The following is a 7,500-nucleotide window of genomic DNA, read 5'->3' as shown; positions in this document are numbered from 1 at the left end:
CTAATCTCTTCGGCCTTAATATTGAATACTTCCTGCACCAATTGTTTGTTCTGGAGTGGGGCCGACACAAAGGAGATGGCATTTTGAAAGACGCATTCTCCTCCTTGCGTGTGTGAAACATGATCTCCATCTTTAGAAGTGGGTTTTAGAAGTAATGATCATGTGACCATCACAAAAACAAAGTCATAAGTGAATGTGGTGGATTGTGCAAACAGGCAGATACCGGCTTAGCCCTTTTCACCGCAGAACAATACGTCATCCGCCTCCATGAGTCTTAGTTACACTCTGCCACAATGGGAACTGAAACAAGCCTTCAGTGCCAGGCCGCTCCACCTACCCACTCAGGTACAGTAACTTGAAGCTAACGTGTCAGACCATTACTTGGCACTAGTAGGAGAAAGCCTATAATGGAAGCAATGTCATGGGATCTCACGAAGAGAGAGTGGGAGGAGGAGGAGGAGGAGGAGGAGGAGGAGGAGGAGGAGGAGGAGGAGGAGGAGGAGGACCCTCACAGGAAAGCATGTCTCAGATTCAGTGAGTCTTGCGCCAAGCCCTTTCAGTGAGGCTGTTAGTCTTGGTAAAGGTATCTCCCCCCGGAGGACAGGAAGTGTCTTTCTCACAGAAGACAACAACCTGCCGTGGACCAATCAGGTGACCTGTACTTGAACTATGGCAGAATTACACACTACCTGATTTTCTAATTTGGTTGGTGACCAACTGAACACATCAGTTCCCCCATTGGTCTATTGAAAGTGTGTTGATAAGATAAGATCTCTAACACACACACACACACATACGCACACACACACGTTCCATTGTTACAGAATAGAAGCCATCCTGTTGTGGATTGTAATGATTTTCAGATATAGGCAAATACGCACACACCCACCCCAAACACACACAAACCCCAACACACACACACACACACCTAGCCACACCCTCTGGGCTGGATGTGTGTGTGTGTGAGTGAGAGTGAGCAGACCAGCGGCCTGGAGGGGGAGGAGCCACAGGTAAAAGCGAGGGGGAGGAGCCAGAGATACGTAAACGCCTGCGGCCGGGAAGACCGGAAAAACCACCTGCATGGAATTACTGTTACCCAGGAGCAGCAGTGTGGCGCCTAGCCTCACACACACTCACACTCACACACACACTCCGCAACAGGACTCGACCACATTTCTGCTTTCGTGTTTGTCTACACACCCCCGTGTGTGTGTGAGTCGCTTTCCTCCATGCTCCTGGGACTGTTTTGAGGCAGTTTTTTTTTTTGGCCTGGCCCCCTGCTCTCTCCTCCAGCTCCAGCCCAGCCCAGCCTCAGCCCAGCCCCAGCTCTCTCCTCCAGCCCCAGCCCAGCCTTAGCCCTAGCCTAGCCCCAGTCTCAGCCCCAGCCCCAGCTCTCTCCTCCAGCTCCAGCCCAGCCCAGCCCCAGCCCCAGCCCCAGCTCTCTCCTCCAGCCCCAGCCCAGCCTTAGCCCTAGCTCCAGCCCCAGCCCCAGCCCCAGCTCTCTCCTCCAGCCCCAGCCCAGCCCTAGCCCTAGCCCCAGCTCTCTCCTCCAGCTCCAGCCTCAGCCTCAGCCCCAGCCTCAGCCTCAGCCCCAGCTCCAGCCCCAGCTCCAGCCCCTCCACGTCAGCCTGTGAGTGGACTATGCCCCCCTCAGCTGAGGGGGTGGAGGCCAGGCGTTGAGGCTCCTGGAGGCTTCTGAAGAAGCACTGTGTGACACGTGCTGCTGGACTGAGAGGTGAGTGACTCCACCAGGGAGAGAGTTACACACAGCTCCGTCTGTCTGTCTGTCTCTCATTCCAGACTCTCCTCCAGACTATACATCTCTCTCTGTTCTCTCCTGTCTATCTGCTTGTCTGTCTGTCTGTCTGTCTGTCTGTCTCTCTGTCTGTCTGTCTGTCTCTCATTCCCTCTCCTCCAGACTATACATCTCTCTCTGTTCTCTCCTGTCTATCTGCTTGTCTGTCTGTCTGTCTGTCTGTCTGTCTCTCTGTCTGTCTGACTGCTTGTCTGTCTGTCTGTCTGTCTCTCTGTCTGTCTGTCTGTTTCTCTGTCTGTCTGTCTGTCTGTCTGTCTCTCTGTCTGTCTGTCTCTCTGTCTGTCTGTCTATCTGCTTGTCTATCTGTCTGCTTGTCTGTCTGTCTGTCTGTTTGTCTGTCTGTTTCTCTGTCTGTCTGCTTGTCTGTCTGTCTGTCTGTCTGTCAGTTTCTCTGTCTGTCTGTTTCTCTGTCTGTCTGCTTGTCTGTCTGTCTGTCTGTCTGTCAGTTTCTCTGTCTGTCTGTCTCTCTGTCTGTCTGCTTGTCTGTCTGTCTGTCTGTCTGCTTGTCTGTCTGTCTGTCTGTCTGTCTGTCTGTCTGTTTCTCTGTCTGTCTGTCTGTCTGTCTGTAAGTGGGTTATCGATTCCCCTGAGTAATGGATTTAAGGGTGGGGGGAGGGGTTGGGAGGGGTGACCCGTGTGTGTGTGCGTGTGTGTGTGTGTGTGTGTGTGTGTCGGGGGGGTGGGGGTGGGCGGTCTCCTAGACGATGCAGTGGCTGGGCAGGTGAGCCTCAGGTGAAATGGAACGTCAGAGTGTCGGAGCGGAATAGCTCACATTCCAGAACGCGCACAGATTTGGAATGTACATTGAGCCGCTGCTGCGGCTGAAACTACAAGTTTTATGTCCCGCTCCTTCACTCTCTCTCTCCTTCTCTGGGATGGATAGCTTGGAACTACGGCTGTTATCATTTCATCCGCTCCGGGGCGCTGGGGAAGATGACTGCGTGTGAGATTGGTATTGAGATTGAGGCCAACAGTTTGATGTTGCTGGTTTAGTCTCTCTAAACAGACCTCTTTACTTCAAGTAAGTTCTTGTTATATTAGGTTACAACATTTGATTTCAAATTGTGTGTAAAATTCGTGATTATTATATTATATTACATTTCAAACGTTGACATTGTGGGCATTGTGAGGACATTATTTTCATGAATTAGTATTATATAATAATAATAATAATAATAATAATAATAATAATACTGTATTCTTATCTTTCGGCATTTCCACACATTTTGTGGTTGATGGTGTTGTGTTTATGTTTATATAAATACAGTATAATCCAAGTATATCCACACAGTCACACAGTAAACCACACAGTCCTTGCTGTTCTAAAAATGGATGCGTTACCGTGACGTTGTGCTGTTTCTGGCGTCCCTCCATGCGCCACATGGAAAGGTCATATTGTCTCATGTCACGTTGACATGAAGGATGACGATGCTCTCGACATGATCTCATAGTTCAGACGGTGAGACCTGACCGTGATCCGTGTTGATCTGGAGAGAGTCAGCCAGGACTGCAGAAAGACCGTCTGTAGATCAGCTGCTGCGATGTTGGCATTCCTACGACCGCTCTGTTAACGTGCTGTAATTATAGGATTAGGGGTCAGGGCTAGGATGAAGGTTAGGTGTCACAGTGAAGTTTATCTTAAAGATCGGGGGTTGGGTCTAGGTTTAGGACTTACAGTAAAAGGATTGTAGTTAGGATAAGTGTATAAGTGTACGGTTAGTTAGTTAAACAGTGTGTTGGTAGAATAGCTCTAGTAGTTAAACATCTGTAAACTACAGTAGAGCATTAGCACGTAGCAAGTGACAGTTTGTGACTCATTTCCTGTGTTGTATGTAGAGTATTACAAGTTGAAGGAAGTTCTGGGCTGTCAGGCTGGTCGTGGTGATTCATGGTCTTTTGTCCTGCGCTGTGAGAGGCGGGTAACACTACCCTGGGCTGGGGGAAGTACTGCCTCTGCACGACAAGGACGTTGAAAGCGTCAGATTTAGTTTTTGTTGTTTTTGTCAACCAAGTTTACATCACATGCTGTACCAAGTGTGTCATCGCTGGTCATATTTACATCCTGTGTCCTGCCACAAATCCAAAAATTGCATATTTCAAACTAAAATGTTTTTTTAATATATTGATAATAGATTGATTATACTTACAACATCTATTTTCATCTTTCATCTTTGACTGGATGGAGTCTTTAAAAAATGGCCAAATGAATGGCTACATTGGTGATTTTAATTCTAATAACTTTCTCAGCATATTTGGCCAATGTACAGTAGGTAGACATGAACATGTACAGTAGGTGAAGGGTCATGGGTTAAAAGTCATGTGATAACATGTCACTCTGGAAATAGTTAACCAAGCTGTGTATGGAACACAGGGAGACAGTAAACGTGTCTGTAGCTGTACTCACTCCTACAAGGGGGGGGGGGGAGTTACACACAGCTCCGTCTGTCTGTCTCTGTCTCTCATTCCCTCTCCTCCAGACTATATATCTCTCTCTGTTCTCTCCTGTCATCTGTCCGAGCATCCTGCCCCCCTGCCCACCTGCCCACCTGCCCACCTGCTCCCCTGCCCCCCTGCCCACCTGCCCACCTGCTCCCCTGCCCACCTGTCTGTCTCTGACTGACGGCTCTGGTATTGACTCAGACCCTCGTTTGATGAAGCTACTGCTCGTCGGCGTCTCTGTGTCTAGACATGGTTGACTGGCAGGGGAGGCTGGTGGAGGTAGAAATCGGAGGAAAACCGACTCATTGTAATCAACGGCATGCAATGAGGAACGGTATCAAACACACCTGTTTAATCACCGTTCCTCATTCCATGCCATGCTTGCCTACAACAAGGCCGTCCTGTGATTTCTACCTCCGCCAGCCTCCCCTGTTAACCACACCGGCTTTGTTAAAAAAGAGGAACCTCCGTGGTGCGGTCCAGGGTGTCTCTGTGGGGAGTCAGCTTGCATGACCAGACCAATAAAATGACCGATTGTTTGCAGAGGGAAGTGAAGAGGATATTAACTTCTCATTGTACCACAGAGTAATGGTTGTGTGGCTTTGTGGAACAATACACAAAGCAATGGCAGTAGAAAGTGAGAAGGTCGAAAAAGTAGAACAGCCATAACTTATAACTGTTATATAAATGTCACCAACGTCAGTCACAGGCGTTGTGTGTACACTGTACAGCGTACAGGTGAAAGGTTTGTCACTGTTGCCCTACCATGCCTTTGGCTGAACTCATTGTCAACTTTAGCAGAAAGGGAAACTTTTCAAAGTCTATATTGTGGCTCTCTTTGATCCTGAGTCGTAGGGCCATCCCTGTTACGTGCGTGACTTCGCTACAGCGTGTGCACAATTAGCCACTTATCAAAAATCTGTCAGCTCTGCAAATATTAAACCTGGTTTGCCATTGGTCATGTAATGGCTGGGAGCGATTGCTGCATCAACAGAGGCTTGGCTGTGTAATGTGTGTAATGTTTGCTCTGGAGAGGAGAAACAGAAAAAGATAAGATACAGAGGATGGTGGTTGTGCTCTTAATCGCTTCTTATCTTTTCTGTTTCTGAGATATTAGACTGAATTACAGGCCCACTGAAAATGTCACTTTTTTGTGTATTTGTGAGAGAACAGACAACTGCTTCTTTCTGGCTTGGCCTCAACCTAAACCAAACAGAAATGTGTATGAGCAGTATATCTATCTATATTTACTTCTTTTATTTTCTATTTATATTCAATTAGAAGCCAGACACCTACCCAGCCAGCCAGGCAGCCAGCCAGCCAGCCAGTTAGTCAGACAGCCAGCCAGCCAGCCAGCCAGTCAATCAGCCAGCCAGCCAGTCAATCAGCCAGCCACCCAACCAGTCAGCCAGCCATCCAGCCTGTCAGCCAGCCAGCCAGCGAGCCAGCCAGTCAGCCAGTCAGCCAGCAAGCCAGTCAGTCAGTCAATCAGACAGTCAGACAGTCAGTCAGCCAGTCAGTAGGAGTCAGGGGATGTAGTCCTGGGGTCAGGCTAGGGTCAGAGGTTATAGAGGAGTCGGGGGATGTAGTCCTGGGGTCAGGCTGGGGTCAGAGGTTATAGAGGAGTAGGGGGATGTAGTCCTGGGGTCAGGCTAGGGTCAGAGGTTATAGAGGAGTCGGGGGATGTAGTCCTGGGGTCAGGGTGGGGTCAGAGGTTATAGAGGAGTCGGGGGATGTAGTTCTGGGGTCAGAGGTTATAGAGGAGTCGGGGGATGTAGTCCTGGGTTCAGGGTGGGATCAGAGGTTATAGAGGAGTCGGGGGATGTAGTCCTGGGGTCAGGGTGGGGTCAGAGGTTATAGAGGAGTCGGGGGATGTAGTCCTGGGGTCAGGGTGGGGTCAGAGGTTATAGAGGAGTCGGGGGATGTAGTTCTGGGGTCAGAGGTTATAGAGGAGTCGGGGGATGTAGTCCTGGGGTCAGGGTGGGATCAGAGGTTATAGAGGAGTCGGGGGATGTAGTCCTGGGGTCAGGGTGGGGTCAGAGGTTATAGAGGAGTCGGGGGATGTAGTCCTGGGGTCAGGGTGGGGTCAGAGGTTATAGAGGAGTCGGGGGATGTAGTCCTGGGGTCAGGGTGGGATCAGAGGTTATAGAGGAGTCGGGGGATGTAGTCCTGGGGTCAGGGTGGGATCAGAGGTTATAGAGGAGTAGGGGGATGTAGTCCTGGGGTCAGGGTGGGATCAGAGGTTATAGAGGAGTCGGGGGATGTAGTCCTGGGGTCAGGGTGGGATCAGAGGTTATAGCGGAGTAGGGGGATGTAGTCCTGGGGTCAGGGTGGGATCAGAGGTTATAGAGGAGTCGGGGGATGTAGTCCTGGGGTCAGGGTGGGGTCAGAGGTTATAGAGGAGTCGGGGGATGTAGTCCTGGGGTCAGGGTGGGGTCAGAGGTTATAGAGGAGTAGGGGGATGTAGTCCTGGGGTCAGGGTGGGGTCAGAGGTGATAGAGGAGTCGGGGGATGTAGTTCTGGGGTCAGAGGTTATAGAGGAGTCGGGGGATGTAGTCCTGGGGTCAGGGTGGGATCAGAGGTTATAGAGGAGTCGGGGGATGTAGTCCTGGGGTCAGGGTGGGGTCAGAGGTTATAGAGGAGTCGGGGGATGTAGTCCTGGGGTCAGGGTGGGGTCAGAGGTTATAGAGGAGTCGGGGGATGTAGTCCTGGGGTCAGGGTGGGATCAGAGGTTATAGAGGAGTCGGGGGATGTAGTCCTGGGGTCAGGGTGGGATCAGAGGTTATAGAGGAGTAGGGGGATGTAGTCCTGGGGTCAGGGTGGGATCAGAGGTTATAGAGGAGTCGGGGGATGTAGTCCTGGGGTCAGGGTGGGATCAGAGGTTATAGAGGAGTAGGGGGATGTAGTCCTGGGGTCAGGGTGGGATCAGAGGTTATAGAGGAGTCGGGGGATGTAGTCCTGGGGTCAGGGTGGGGTCAGAGGTTATAGAGGAGTACAGGGATGACCACATCACACGGTTGGAAACAAAAATCCCACATAGGCTGTCAAGCCTGGGTTAGGGCTAGGGCTAGGGTTAGAGTTAGGGTTAGAGTTAGGGTTAGGGTTAGGGTTAGAGTTAGGGTTAGGGTTAGGGTTAACTCTATCAAAAGATATTCCAAACAATAGAGCCTAGAATCGACAACAAATATGTTTTTGACCAGTCCAGATTCTGCAATACGAGCGAAGGACCCTAACTAACCCTAACT

This window comes from Nansenia antarctica (genome assembly GCF_963989245.1).
Source record: "Nansenia antarctica genome assembly, chromosome: 1".
In the NCBI taxonomy this organism is placed as follows: domain Eukaryota; kingdom Metazoa; phylum Chordata; class Actinopteri; order Argentiniformes; family Microstomatidae; genus Nansenia; species Nansenia antarctica.
The sequence above is the reverse complement of the archived record's forward strand: the minus strand, read 5'-3'. Positions refer to the sequence as shown.